At 44.0% G+C, this 14,768-nt stretch overlaps 1 non-coding gene across 1 annotated transcript; it reads left to right on the top strand.

The window, feature by feature from the left end:
- Nucleotides 1-8,307: 8,307 nt before the first annotated feature.
- LOC145349616 (U2 spliceosomal RNA) lies at nt 8,308-8,506 on the top strand. Its single transcript, XR_013888123.1, has one exon. It is a non-coding gene; the product is annotated as a U2 spliceosomal RNA (small nuclear RNA).
- Nucleotides 8,507-14,768: the final 6,262 nt, after the last annotated feature.

The following is a 14,768-nucleotide window of genomic DNA, read 5'->3' as shown; positions in this document are numbered from 1 at the left end:
AAGTTCACAAGAATGATCCCTGGAGTGAAGACCTTGTATGAGGAATGGTTGAGGACTCTGGGTCTATAAACATTGGAGTTCAGAGGGATGAGGGGGGATCATATTGAAACTTACAGGATACTGCAAGGCCTGATAGAGTGGATGTGGAGAGGCTATTTCCACTAGTAGGGAAAACTAGAACCAGAGGGCACATCCTCAGGCTAAAGGGACGATCCTTTAAAACTGAGATGCAGAAGAATTTCTTCAGCCAGTGACTGGTGAATCTGTGCAACTCCTCGCCACAAAAGGAGTTGGAGACTAGGTCATTGAATGTCTTTAAGACAGAGATAGATAGGCTCTTGATTAATATGGTGATGCAGGGTTACGGGGAAAAGGCAGGAGAATGGGGATGAGAAAAATATCAGCCATGATTGAATGGCAGAGCAGACTTGATGGGCCGAGTGGCGTAATTCTGCTCCAACGTCTTATGATCTAATGGTCTATAGTGGACTCAGCGGTGCACAAAGTGTGGAAGATTCTTTTTCAAACTTTTGCTAAAAAAAACATGATTTATTCCAGTTTTTACACAAATTTGATCAAAAGTGGAATGAAGGGCTACGGGGAGAGAACAGGGGAGTGCAGTTAGGAGGAGATGGAGATCAGCCATGGTCATATAGAATGGCAGAGTGGGGTCAAAGGGTTGAATTGCCTACTCGCACTCCTAATTCCTATGTTCCTATGTTTTGACGGACTGTCTGAAGATCTAGGGAGAAAACCGGCCATGCTTGTTTTCAGTCAGACCCTGATGCTTTGCCAAGTTCTGATAAGTTCTCCCCCAATATGCAGAGAAGGTTTGCATTCAGAACTTTCCTCCAGTTCCAATATTGTGTACCTAATCTTGTCACTGACATCATTGTCTCGTAGAATCTCTACAGTACAGAAGGATGCCATTCAGCCCATTGAATCTGTACCGATCACAATCACACCCAGGCCCTATTCCTGTAACCGCATGCATTTACCTTGCTAATCCCACTGACACTAAGGGGCAATTTTAGCATGGCCAATCAACCTAACTCGCACATCTTTGGACAGGGGGAGGAAACTGGGGCACCCAGAGGAAATGCATGCAGACAAGGGGAGAAGGTGCAAATTCCATATAGACAGACACCCAAGGCCAGAATTGAATCTGGGATCTTAGTGTTGTGAGGCAGCAGTGCTAACCACTGTGCCACCATGCTGCTATAGTGGTTTAGTGGTGATGTGCTGTCTCCATGGCACATCACTAACAAATTATAAAATTAAGATACCTTCATAAATTTTTCCCACAATGAGTTAAATATTTTAAAACCAGGCAATCGTAATTGATGGAGGAATATATTCAGCAAGCTCGTGTGCACAGTCTCAGTTAATCACCATGTAGTCTTGCTTTTTCATTGTGCACGTGAACCATTTAACATCTCAGGGCAGCACAGTGATACTGTGGTTAGCACTGCTGCCTCACAGTGTCAAGTGTTCAATTCTTGGCTTGGGTCACTGTCTAAGTGGAGTTTGCACGTTCTCCCTGCGTCTGTGTGGTTTCATCCGGGTGCTCCAGTTTCCTCCCACGGTCCAAAGATGTGCGGGTTAGGTTGATTGGCCATGCTAAATTGACCCTCGTGTCAGGGGGATTCGCAGGGTAAATGTTTGGGGTTACAAGAATAGGGCCTGAGTGGGATTGTGGTCAGTGCACAAGTGATGGGCCAAATGGCCTCCTTCTTCACTGTAGGGATTCTATGATAAGTGAAGCACTTTTAATGAATTCTGATTGAGGTGATCAATTTATTGATTTTGTATATCAATTCATTCTTCTTGCTCCCACTGTGTGACACAGAACTCTCATATTCTTTATGAGGCAATCCGATCAAATTGTTCCTATTGTAAAACAGCATCATCATTCATCAGGCACAATCCAACTTTGCTGTGGGTTTGAATTTCTTCAACCAGTGATCGATCGTTACATCTTTGAGTTTTGGTCACATCACTCATGCTCTAAGTAGTGACATCTTTGAATTTGTGAAATGATAATCTTCTTTGCAAGAAAAATTCCTCCTCGTTTGCCACATGGCTGAAGGTATCGTTATGAATTGAGAAATGATTCCAACTATTTAGCTATGAAGCAATTTGCGAATGATGAATTGATACTTCATTTTAATTAATTTCTACATTATCTCATTTCGCTATAGATATATTCCTCAAATTAAGTATTGTGGTTTCATTCTGGGTCAAATTGATTACTTCCAAATGTATCCATTAAGAATCGGGTGTAATTTCAAATCATTGCCCACCCATTCCTTGCTTTTAAATAGAAAACTGGGCCTGGAAAAAGGATCAGGCACTTCAACACCCTTTTGTTTCCCGAGATATCCAGTTCACTTTAAATGGCTGTCGAGTCCTTCCTCCTCCCCTGGGGTTCCTGTGGGGCCCTGGGTCACTGCATTGGACAGCGGTGCTTCTGCAGTGAGCTCCAGAAGCTCTGGTATCACCTGGCATTGCCAGCCCTGAAGGACCAACTGCGTCCTATACATGGTGGTCGAGCCCTCTGCAATGACTACTTGAGGTGGGGGTCATCTCTCAATGGCTGCAGTAACTCCCCTCTGACTCTGGGCCACGCTATGCAACCCCTCAGCCATGACCCTATGCAACTGGGTCACGTTCTTAAGGCTACTACCATAGCCAACTGTGACTCAGCGCTCACCCGCTGGATTTCCTGCAAGCTTTCAAGCCTCTCAGCCATAGGCGGCAGAACGTCAAGAAGCCTGCTCAGTTCCTTAGCTGTGGCCTGCTGCGACTCAGCTATCGCTCGGCACTTGTTGGGAGGATCCCCTGCCCGAGGCTTTCCACTGCAGATGTCACCCTTGCAGTGTTGGCCTGGGAAGCACACAAGACAGGCAATAGCTGGTCCACCTGAAAGCTTTGGAACTCCTCCCAGCACCCTTGCAGTCAGTCCAGTGTCAGCCCCTCCTGCATTCCCTGGCTCTGCTGCTGCATCTTCATCAGCTGAGGGAGAAGTGATCTCAGAGAACCAGCATATAGCCTGGGGCCAGCTGAGTCCTTACCTCCGGCAGGCCCCTGCGTGCCAGAGGCCTCAGACATATCCTCCTCCACCAGATGTACATTGTCAGGTGTGTCATGCTCACCAGAGAGTGACACAGGAACCTCATCACTAACTGGATCCACCCATCTGGTATGTTGAGTTGAGAGGTGGCAGATGGTGCCAAAATGGTAGCACCCTTGGAGAACCCTTCATCCATATCCCCTGAGAACTCACCCAAGCTGTCTGAACCAGGATGGGTGGGAGCTGCAGTATAGGTCTGGAGTCCAGGAGGTCTCAGGGCGTCCAGATGAGTCCCTGCAAGACAGGAGGAAGGCTAAGTGCAAGGGAGGGAGAGGAATCCAGGATATCAAAGACATGATTCACATGTCTCCATTGAACGTAGAACAAAGAATAAACAAATTATATCACAGGAACAGGCCCTTCGGCTCTCCAAGCTGCAGCGACCAGGCTGCCCATCTGATTTGTAACCTTCTGCCCTTTCGGGGACCATATACCTCTATTCTCATCCCATTCACATTGCTGTAAAGACGCCCCTTAAATATCACTATCGTATCTGCATCCACGACTTCCCTCAGCAGCGAATTGCAGGCACCCGCTACTCTCTTTGTGCAATTAAACATTCTTCTCCTTTAAACCTTGACCCTCTCACATGGAACTCATGCCCCCAACAATTTGCCTCAAAATAAGTGGAGGAACGACAGGGCTCAGGTCTTGACAGCAGCCCGACCATGCTGCCGCTGACAGCCCGTATCTCCCCTTGAGAGTTCCTGCACCCGCTCCTCAAAGGGGGCGAGGACCCACAGGTCTATCTCACCACCCCGTGTCTTTGCCCTCTCACACCCGTTATGGTTGGTCTTCTGTGGAGACAGAAGGAGCCATGAAAGAAGGAGATACTCCTGCAGAGTATCAGGCGATGGTCCTTAGAGGGCAAGCGCAGTGGGGCTCATTGGGGAGAAAGGAAGGAGGTCCTTGGGGGTCAGGAGCTGGAAGAATGCAGGGTGCTGGGGGTGGAAGGATCTGGGGGAAGACGCAAGCTGAGATTCAGCACTCACCATTGCTACATGGATAAGGTTGTTGACCTTTTTCTGGCACTGCTTCCCAGTTTGGGGGCTTTCTCCCAAGTTGCATTTCCATCAGCAAGACCCCCCCTTGGTCTGTGTCCTCCTGGGGGTGGGGGTGGGGTGGGGGGTGGTGGGGCGGGGAGGAGGGTGGTGGGGGTGGGAAGGGTGTCCGGCCTCACCTCTGCTGCATCCAGCAGCCTCTCAAGGTCGCCCTCAGAGAATTGGGGGTCTGGTTGTGCACACGTTTTGCGCAGGAATGCCTGCCTGTCCATGCTTGAGTTTTAAATGGAGCTACCTCTCGTTAGGGCAGATCAGCTACAGTTAGTTTGGCAGAACATTCTAGCAAGTTCCATGCAGTTTGCTTGTGAGCATTGAGGGGAAGGCAAGTGAGCGCTCGCAGGTGTGCTGATGGGGAGGGGGTGCGGGTGGTGAATAAATGCCTCAATGATTGGGTACGGCGGAGAGAGAGGGAGGTGTCACACAGCCATCAGAGGAGATGGGGGCCTTGTGCGGGAGGGTCCACGGTCAGGGTGGTAGGATCAACCTGGCTGATATCTGTAGGTTGGAGGGTGGATCTCTCTGCCTGAGATCAGTGGGAGGGGAAGGGGGTCCGCTGCCACTCTGCCTGAGATTGATAGGGAGGAAGGGGGACGAGCAGGCGATCGGTCTGGGTGATGGTCGGATGGGGGGGTTATTAATGTTGTGGGTGTGGAGCAATGTCTGTGGGGGCTAGGGGGAAACATTATTTGGCCTGGGAGGGATGTGACAGGGGAACAACATTCTATCATTTTTTTGTTGTCCCCAGTGCACAGTTGAAGGTGTCGATCAGTGCTGCAGGTTTCAGGCACATTAAGCCCCACCCATAGGCTTGTACAGCACGATTTTGAATCGCTGATGTTTTTGCAGGCAGGGTGCATATATGGGCACCTGAGAATGCGTCTAAAAATCAGACCTGAAACGCTCCCAGATTCAAGTCCACACAACACTTAGAATCAAAAGGGTAAAATAGGGCCCAATTGTGGTACCTGGTAATATTGAATCACTTGTGCTGGCTTCTGCTTTCTGCAGTAGTGCTTCCTCTTTACATGCAGCATTAAAAACTGGACATTTTCTTGGTGCCCGGGGACTGCCCACTTTGTTTACCTGGCTTGCCTGCGTCGACTATTGTGCGAATTGTGGATGAATTATCTATAACCCTGTAGGATCTGTGTCCCCAGCAGTTTGCAGTAACGTTTCCATGGTGTAACCTTCGAGTTGCTCCAAGCCTTTTTGGAATGTTTTCACTGGAATAAATGGGAACACAAGCAGAATCAATCTGTTGGCTAACTCTGCCACAATGAAGTCAGATCCACACCCCCATGAGTTCCGCAGGGACCTTCTCCTCCCACTGTTGTCGGCTTGACCAATTAGAAAGTTCCAATCCTTGTCTCTGCATCTGCTTAGAAATTGATCAATGCTCTCTGTTGTTTTTTGTTCAAAGGATAGAAATTCAATGTGGTATATTTTAATGTTGAGTTTCACTCGCAGTTGATCTTCGAGTGTTGTATCTGGATCTTTAATATAGCCATCAGACAGACCTAATGGGTTCTGTTTTTGAAGGCCTTCATTGCCTCCAGCAATTCTAATTTTAGTGGTATTTTTATCTGTTAAAAAACAGCATCACAGTGGTTAGTACTGCTGCCTCATAGCACCAGGGAACTGGCTAAGGTGCTCTTTCAGAGAGTCGAAACAAAATCGATGGGCTGAATGCACTGTAGGGATTCATTGGATTTTATGGATCTGGCTGGGAAATATTGAAATCTACAAAATGCAGCTCAATGCATTGTTGGAGCAGAATAAGCTCCGGTCGGCAATCTGTTGCTCTCCAATTGAGTGTTGGAAATTTGGTGCAAGATTTTTAAGCTTTTGATACATCTTCTCCAGCTCTTTGAGTGTTAATATAGCTTTGAGTTACAGTACCTTTAGTGGCCACTGCCTTAGGTGGTCATAGGTTCTTCTTGACTGTAATGGCGATGCTTTTGAGCTTTCTCTGATTTTCCCAGTTTAACTCTATTCTCCACTCACGAAGCAGTGACTTGGGTGGAAAAATGGCTGTAGACTTCAAAAATGAAAGCTAATAGTGAAAAAATGCAGAAATGTTTTTCCAGCTATTTGGAGCTGTTCCTGAACAGATTTTTTTTTCCAGCTCAGTCTGACCTTGAACAATAATGAGCTCTCCTATCTGTGGAGTTTTACTTGAAGTGCAACCACCTGCAGTCTGCTGCTGAATTTCTGCTCCTGCTTAAACTTTGCAGCAGTTAGACTTTCACTAATGAAGCTCTCAGAGCTCTGAACAACCTCACCTGCACCTGACAATGGCTGGTTGGAGTGAGATACTACTTTCTACTGAAGGGGTTGTGTGTAGAATCCTTACAAAGCACCTTACAAATGATGGATTTTGACAGCGGTTTGACTTTCAGACCAGTTTTGTTCTTTTTCTGCCTACAGAGCACTTGAGGCTTGTATTCTGCCCAGTTGAAGTCATAGAATCATAAAAATCATACAGCGCAGGAAGAGGTAATTTGGTCTATTGAGTCTGCACCAACCACAATCCTACCCAAACCCAAATTCCAGAACCCCATATATTTATCCTAGCTAGTCCCCCTGACACTAAGTGGCAATTTAACATGGCCAATCAAACTAACTTGCACATCTTTGGACTGTGGCAGGAAACCGGAGCACCCAGAGGAAATCCACGCAGACACAGAACATACAACCTCCACACAGACAGTGACCTGAAGTCGGAATTGAACATGGGTCCTTGAAGCTGTGTTTCAGCAGTGCTAACCACGGTGCCGCCCATAGAACAAAAATATACCTCACCTCTCTCTCTTCCTCTGTTTTTCTTTCTTTTGTTTGTGGTCCTCAAAGTGACTATATTTTTTATTTTGGTTAGAGAAGGAGGGAGGGAGGTAAATACTGAAGTAGTTTTTGGGGTTTAATTGTCCCTTGACAACAGCTCCTCTGCAAACTTCTGGAGCTTATCTTTAAACACATTCTGCCATCCCACCACCCTGTTGCATTCTCCTCTATTCAATGAAAATGTTCCAGTTAGACACAAAGGGGGTTGAGACAATAATATGGACTCTTTATTTGAAGATAAGATTCTATCCAAACGGATTTACTAGGAGGCTATATCAAATTTCTTCTTGAAATCAGACAACATTTCGGCCTCAACTACCTTATGTGGGAATGATTTCCACACATTCACCACCCTCTGAGTGAAGAAATTTCCCCTCACCTCAGTTCTAAAAGGTTTACCCCTTATCCTCAAACTATGACCCCTAGTTCTGGACTCCAAGTGAGAAAAAAATTGCTAAAAGCCTGTTGTTAATCCATAGGATTAAATTGCTGATAACAACATCTATCCTTCTGCCTGGAAGCTTGTTCTGAATACATGGACGTCAGTGTTTTATTTTCAACATGGAAGTAAAATTATTTCTCTGTTGTCTAGAAATCTGCTCAAAAATATTCTACTCTTCAGATTTGCTTTTTGCTTTGTATGTGGTTCAGTACCTCACACTTTAAACTGCATAGAAATAAGTCCAGTACAGCAAGAGAGCAAGCCCACAGAGTGGGCTAAACCTTATTTCCCCCTCACTGAAATCATTGAAGATGGGTGGGTGGGAGGGCAGGGTGGGGTGGCTGGGAAGGTAAAGTAAAATGGATGGCCAATGAAGCATCATCATAAACAATCCATGGTATGCTTAACAGGGACTATTTCCTCTGCTGTTGTGCTAAGCGATAGGAAAGTTGTGGAAACATAAATCAGCACTGTTTCATTCCATGTTACATTGCTCTTTTGAACTGTTAGCAAGCTCTTAGTCAGTGCTCTTAACATGGATCAAATTGTAAAATCCTATTGGAACCTGCCATTTCAACAAAAAAAAGATTTGCATTTATATAGCTCTACAGGACTTTCAAGAATCATTTCACAAAGCGCCCTTGTAGCTTTTGTAATGTACGAAACACAACGGCCAATTTTCACACTGTATACCCTCCAAAACACCAAGGTGATAATAACCAGATAATCTGCTTTAGTAGTGGTAAATGAGACATGAATGTTGGCCAGGGCACTGGGATAACTTCCCTGTGGTCCTTCGAAGGAGATCCTTTGACTGACTTAATTTGGCTATCGCTTCTCGGCATTTTGGCTAAGATCAAGTGTAGTATTGACATGCTGCACTTGGTTGAAGTCATTAGGTTACATTTCAGCTTCATTTGAAGCAATTTTTTAAAGCGGCATCTGGGCCTTTGGGCTAAGATGCAAATGAGATCAAGCCTTGGAGGCGGAGCTACGTCTACTCCAATTAGCTTGGATCATGTAGATCAAGCCCAAGACAGGAGGTGAGAGCTCTGTCTTATCAGCTTGGATTGGGAATGTCCCAACTTGTTGGGACTCTGAATTGGCTTTAATTTGACTTGATTGGATTGGGAAAAAGTAAACAAAAAAAAATCACCTCAGCCTTCTGCAGCAACTCGGCCTCTGCCTTTTGGTTAAGATCAAGTGTAGCGTCAACATGCTGTACTTGGTTGACGTTATTAGGTTACATTTTATCTTCATTTGAAGCAATTTTTTCAAGCGGCATCTCGGCCTTTAGGCTAAGGTGCAAATGAGATCAAGCCTTGAAGGAGAAACTACGCCTACTCCAATCAGCTTGGATCGTGTAGATCAAGCCCAAGACAAGAGGTGAGAGCCCTGTCTTGTCAGCTTGGATCAGGAATGTCTCAACTTGTTGAGACTCTGAATTAGACTTGATTGGACTGAATTGAAATAAAAACAAAGAAAAAATTGCCTCAGACAGCAAATAGGAGATGGGAGACCAACCCAAGAGTGCAGTGGAATTGACAAGTTTGAAGGTGACAAAGGTGTCAATGAAGTTTAACATAAAAGTTTATTTATTAGTCACAAATAGGCTTACATTCACAGTGCAATGAAGTTACTATGAAAATCTTCTAGCCCCACATTCTGGCATCTGTTTGGATACACTGAGGGAGAATTTAGCATAATTTAAAAATATGCTAAACCTGTCGAAGACTTTTGAAATAGTTGACATCTTCGCAGATGCTTCTTCTCCAGTTTGGCCAATCTCGAGCTCAGAATTGGCAGGAATGTTGCATTTTTCCAGGAAAGCTTTGAGGATGTGCCTGAAATGTTTCCTCTGCCCTTCTGGTAACCGTGAAGAAGCTCAAAGTACAGAGATCGTTTTGGGAGTCTTGCATCAGGCACACAGACAATGAGGCCCACCCAACATAGCTGATTATCTATAATAATCAAGCCAAGTTGTTTATAGTTTTGGAATGTTATGGATCACCTCCACTACAGAGAATCGTTGGACAATGGCCACTTGAGCGGCACGGTGGAACAGTTGTTATAATTCTAATATTCTATAATTCTAAGATCCACATCTTCACTTAAAACTAATCAGTTCTTCTCTGAAGCCATTCCCTATCTATGTACCAGGCTTCATCGAAATTCACCTATTAGTTTTTGAGACATAGGCTAGAATTCTCCAACTTCACCCGCAGCTGATACTGTAGATGTTGGCCTGAGAAAGAACTCTGATATTGGAATGCCTATTCTGTCATTGAGTTGGCAGGATTTTGCAGAGGCACTGCTAGTGATATTTCTCCAAGGATTTAACATGTCTGCTGTATGTTGGCCATGTCTCGCATGCATCAAAGGAGGCAAACAGCGCTACAGCCCTGTAGACCATAAGCTTGATGCCAAGTTTGATGTCTTTGACATTAAAAACTCTTTTCCTCAGTTGGCTAAAGACTGTGCTGGCACACTTGGGGCAATGCTGAATTTCATCATTGGTGTCTGTCTGCCCTCTCTGAGAGGAGGTTCAAAGGTATGAGAAATAATCCACATAGAACCGTAGAATCCTACAATGCAGATGGAGGCCATTCAGTCCATCGAGTTTGCATCGACCACAATCTCACCCAGGCTCTATCCCCATAACACTATGCATTTACCCTAGCTAGTTCCCCTGACACTAAGGGTCAATTTAGCATGGCCAATTCCCCTAACCGACGCACCTCTGGGAGGAAATTGGGCGCCTGGAGGAAACCCACGCACACACGGGAAGAACATACAAGTTCCAAACCGACAGTGACCCAAGCTAGGAATCAAACCCGAGTCCCCTGCACTGTGAGGCAGCAGTGTTAATCACTGTGCCACTGTGCCAACCAAGTGGCCATTGTCCAATGGTTCTCTGTAGCGGAGGTGATCTATAACATTCCAAAACTATGAACAACATTCTAAATCAAGCAACATATAGCATTGCTAAAAAAAAGTCAATTTGCCCTATCTCCAAAGATTAATGATGGATCCTTTAAAAACAATTCCATCATCCAGATATGGATCCACATCTTCACTTCAAACCAATCAATTCTTCTTTGAAGCCATTCCTTATCTATATACCAAGTTTCATTGAAATTCATCCATTAATTTTTCAGACATAGGCTGGAATTCTCTGACCTCACCTGCAGCTGGGATTCTCCAGTCCCGCTGCAGTGAATGGAGTTCTGGCTGAGCGTCAAATTCTCCGTTCTTGCTGGTAGCGGTGGTGCCATTGACATCAGAGAATTCCAGCCATATTGTTTACGAACAAACAGATTTAAAAACAGGAGCGAAAATATTGGCTGGAATTTTCCAGCTGTTCACGACCCGCCACTGCTGTAAGCGAGGTCGGAGAATTTGACGTTCTGTCAAATCTCCATTCCCTGCAGTGGGACAAGAGAATCCCATCCCATCTGAACAGCCATAAAATTCCAACTATTATCTCTATCCACTTTAGAGGTAGCAGCTGCCAATCTGTCTATTTTACAAAACAAAAAGGATTGATTAAAACAAATAGCTTTTAAACAAGCTGAGCAGCAACTAGAGGAATTTCACAGTAACTTTATTGCAGTGTTAACGTAAGCCTTACTTGTGACTAATAAATAAACTTTAACTTTAAATGATTACAATGCAAATTCATGAACAGCTGGAGCCTACTTGAAAGTGTTGTGTCTTTAATTCAGGAAGATGCTATTGAGACAAAAAAAATGTTTAAGTTGTGTTTGATGTAACTATTCTTGAATGAGGGTGGTACAGTGGCACATTGCTAGCACTGCTGCCTCACAGCGCTAGCAACCTGGGTCCTATTCCCAGCTTGGATCACTGTGTGGCCTGTGCACATTCTCCCCATGTCTGTGTGGGTTTTCTGTGGGTGCTCCGGTTTCCTCCCACAGTCCGAAAGACATTCTGGTTAGATGCATTGGCCACGCTAAGTTCTCCCTCAGTGTATCCAAACACTGTCGGAGTGTGGCGACTAGAGGCTTTTCACAGTAACTTCATTGCAGTGTTAATGTAAGTGTTTTTGTGACACGGATAGAAAAATAGAAAAGTAACATATTCTTAATTGTTCATTGATGTTGGGGAAATAAATTCTGGATAATAATTAGGTGCATGAAAAACAAATAAATAATACCGATTACAAATGCTGGATTTTGTCCAAGAATTTAAATATATTGGTGTTCGATTTCTTTCAGTTTTAAGAACTGTATTTGCTCCCAATCTTCCACTCAAAATCATGTATATACTGCCAAATGTAAAATCTTTCATGGGACAGCAGTATTAAGCAACGTTTTTAAATACTTTACTGCTTTCGAAATATTTCTTGATTTATTAAAGAGTGAAAGGCTAATGCAATTTGATTAATACAGGTCAAAATTGGTTTATCACTAAAGAATAAGCATTTTAATCAATGACTAATTCTGCAACTATGAGGAATCCAATTTTAAACAAATGAAAATGATTTAAAGGTGAATAAAAATCAACTACTAATTATACTCGTGCACATTTTCTGAGTGAAGTGAAAAAGTATTCAAATGATTTTAAAATGTATTTATTAGAGCTATTCAGCCAACATAAAGGCTTAATTTTGACCCTTGTTGAAGGCCCAGAAATGGGTGTACTCCACAGAAACTCACCATGGTGATTTAGAATAGAAACATAGGTTGGAATTTTATCGGCAAACCTGCCCTGGATTCAGGGCGAGTGAGGCTTGCAGAATGGAATTCTCCATCGGCCTCAGGCGAGATTTTATGGGTCTTACCCAAGCAAAGTCATACAACCCTGGTTATAGAAACCCTACAGTGTAGAAGCAGACCATTCAGCCATCAAATCTGTACCAAACAAAATCCCACTCGGGTCCTATTCCCATAATCGCACATATTTACCTTGTTAATCCCCGACACTAGGATCAATTTAGCATGGTCAATCAAACTAACCTGCACACCTTTGGACTGTAGGAGGAAACCGGAGCGCCTAGAGGAAATACACACAGACACAGAGAGAACGTACAAACTCCATACAGACAATGACCCCAGCCTGGAATTGAACCCTTGTCCCTGGTGCTGTGAGGCGGCAGTGCTAACCACTTAAGACAGAGATAAGGAGAATTTTCTTCCATCAGAGAGTATCTGGAATTCTCTTCGTCAAAAGACGGTGGAAGCAGAGTCTTTGAATATTTTTAAAGCAGGGCTAGATAGATTCTTGATCAGTGAAAAGGTATCAAGGGTAGGAAGTAGATGGGGTTGAAGTTACAATCAGATCAACCATGATCTTATTGAATGGTAGAGCAGGCTCGAGGGGCTGAGTTCTCTACTCTTGCTCCTAATTCATATGTTTGTCTGATTAATTCAATCTGAAGTACGGCCAGATCCGTGAGTGCGGCTGGATTCTGGCAGAATGATCCTGAAATGAACACAAAGGTTCACAAGAAAGCAAGTTCTGTTCAGTGCAGTTTGCATTTAAATTCCCATTCTTTATATCACCAGTTGTTGTATTTTGACAAAATACTGGGCAAATCTAATTATCGCCCCATCAGCTGCCATTCAGCCAAGTGATAGAAGGTGACTCCACGAACTCAAGAACAGCTTCTTCCCTGCTGCTGCCAGACTTTTGAATGGACTTATCTCGCATTAACTTGATCTTTCTCTACACCCTAGCTATGACTACATTCTGCACTCTCTCGTTTCCTTCTCTATGTATGGTATGTTTTGTCTGTATCGTGCACAAGAAACAACTCTTTTCATTGTGGGTTAATACATGTGACAATAATAAATCAAATCAAATCACATCACCCACAGTGGTACTAGACTGCACTTGCACAGCGATAACTTCTTCATTGATGCTTACTTTGGGCTCTGCCAGGGCCACTTGAGTCCTAAACTCAATACAGCCTTGGTCCAAACATGGGCAAAGGAGCTGCATTGAAGAGATGGGATGAGAATGACTACCCTTGACACCAAGGCAGCATTTGACTGGCTGTGGTATCAAGGAATCCTGGCAAAATTAAAAACAGAACCTAAAGGAAAATTCTTTACTCGTTTGGTTCCATAATTAACACAAATAAAAATGATTATGTTTGCTGGGGACCCAGTTTCTTAACTGAGGGATACACATACAGGTTCATAAGGATGGCATAATGGTCTCAACCTTATTCACCGACCTCCCCTCCATCATAAGGTTAAAACTGAGGATATTCACTGATGAGAACAAACGTTCTAGGTAAAGGCCATCTCCAACTAGACTACCTCTTTCTGACAAACAATGGCGTTACTATCACTGAATCCCTCATCATCAGCATCCTGGGAGTTACCATTGATTAGAAACTGAGCTGGACTTGCCATGTAAATACTGACGCTACAAGAACAGGTTAGAGTCTAAGCATTCTATTGCAAGAAATTCATCTCCTGACCCCCCAAACACTGTTCACCATACACAAGGTACAGGTCAGAAATGTAATAGAAGATGTTCCACTTGTTTGGTTAAGTATAGTTCCAACAGCTCAAGACACTTTCCAGGACAAAGCAGTCCACTTGATCGGCATCCCATTCATCACCATAGACATGCTTTGCCTCCACCAGTGATGCACAATGGCAGCACTGTATACCATCTACAATGTGCCCTGCAGCAACTTAATAATAATCATAAGAACTAGCAATAGGAGTTGACAATTCAGCCCCTCAAGCCTGCTCCAATATTTAATATGATCAGGCTGATCTCACCTGGGCCCCAACTCCACTTATCTGCCTGTTCACCATAGCCCTTCAAATCCTTACTAATTAAAAAGCTGTCCACCTCTTCCTTAAATTTATTCAATGTCTCAGCATTCACCGTTCTCTGGCGTAGTGAATTCCATAGATTCACCGCCATTTGAGAGAAGTAATTTCTCCTCATCTCTGTTTGAAATCTGCTATCACTTATCCAAAAACCATGCTCTCTTGTTCTAGGTTTTCCTACAAGAGAAAATAGCCTCTTCACATCTCCTCTGTCAACCAACCTCCCCCCCACTCCCACCTCATCATCTTTTATACCTTAGGTAGATCTCCTTTAGTTCTTCGAAACTCCATGAAGTTAGGCCTAAACTGCTCAATCTTTCTTCATCTTGGAATCAATCTGATAAACCTCCTTTGAACCACCTCCAATTCAACTACATCCTTCCCCAGGTAAGGGGATGAAACTATGCATAATATTCTAAGGGTGGTCTCAATAATGCTTTGTACAGAAGCAGCAACACTTCACTATTTTTATGTTCTAC

This window comes from Carcharhinus amblyrhynchos, chromosome 10, assembly GCF_965287045.1.
Source record: "Carcharhinus amblyrhynchos chromosome 10, sCarAmb.v2.hapA, whole genome shotgun sequence".
NCBI classification, from domain to species: domain Eukaryota; kingdom Metazoa; phylum Chordata; class Chondrichthyes; order Carcharhiniformes; family Carcharhinidae; genus Carcharhinus; species Carcharhinus amblyrhynchos.
This window is presented reverse-complemented; position numbering and strand designations above follow the sequence as displayed.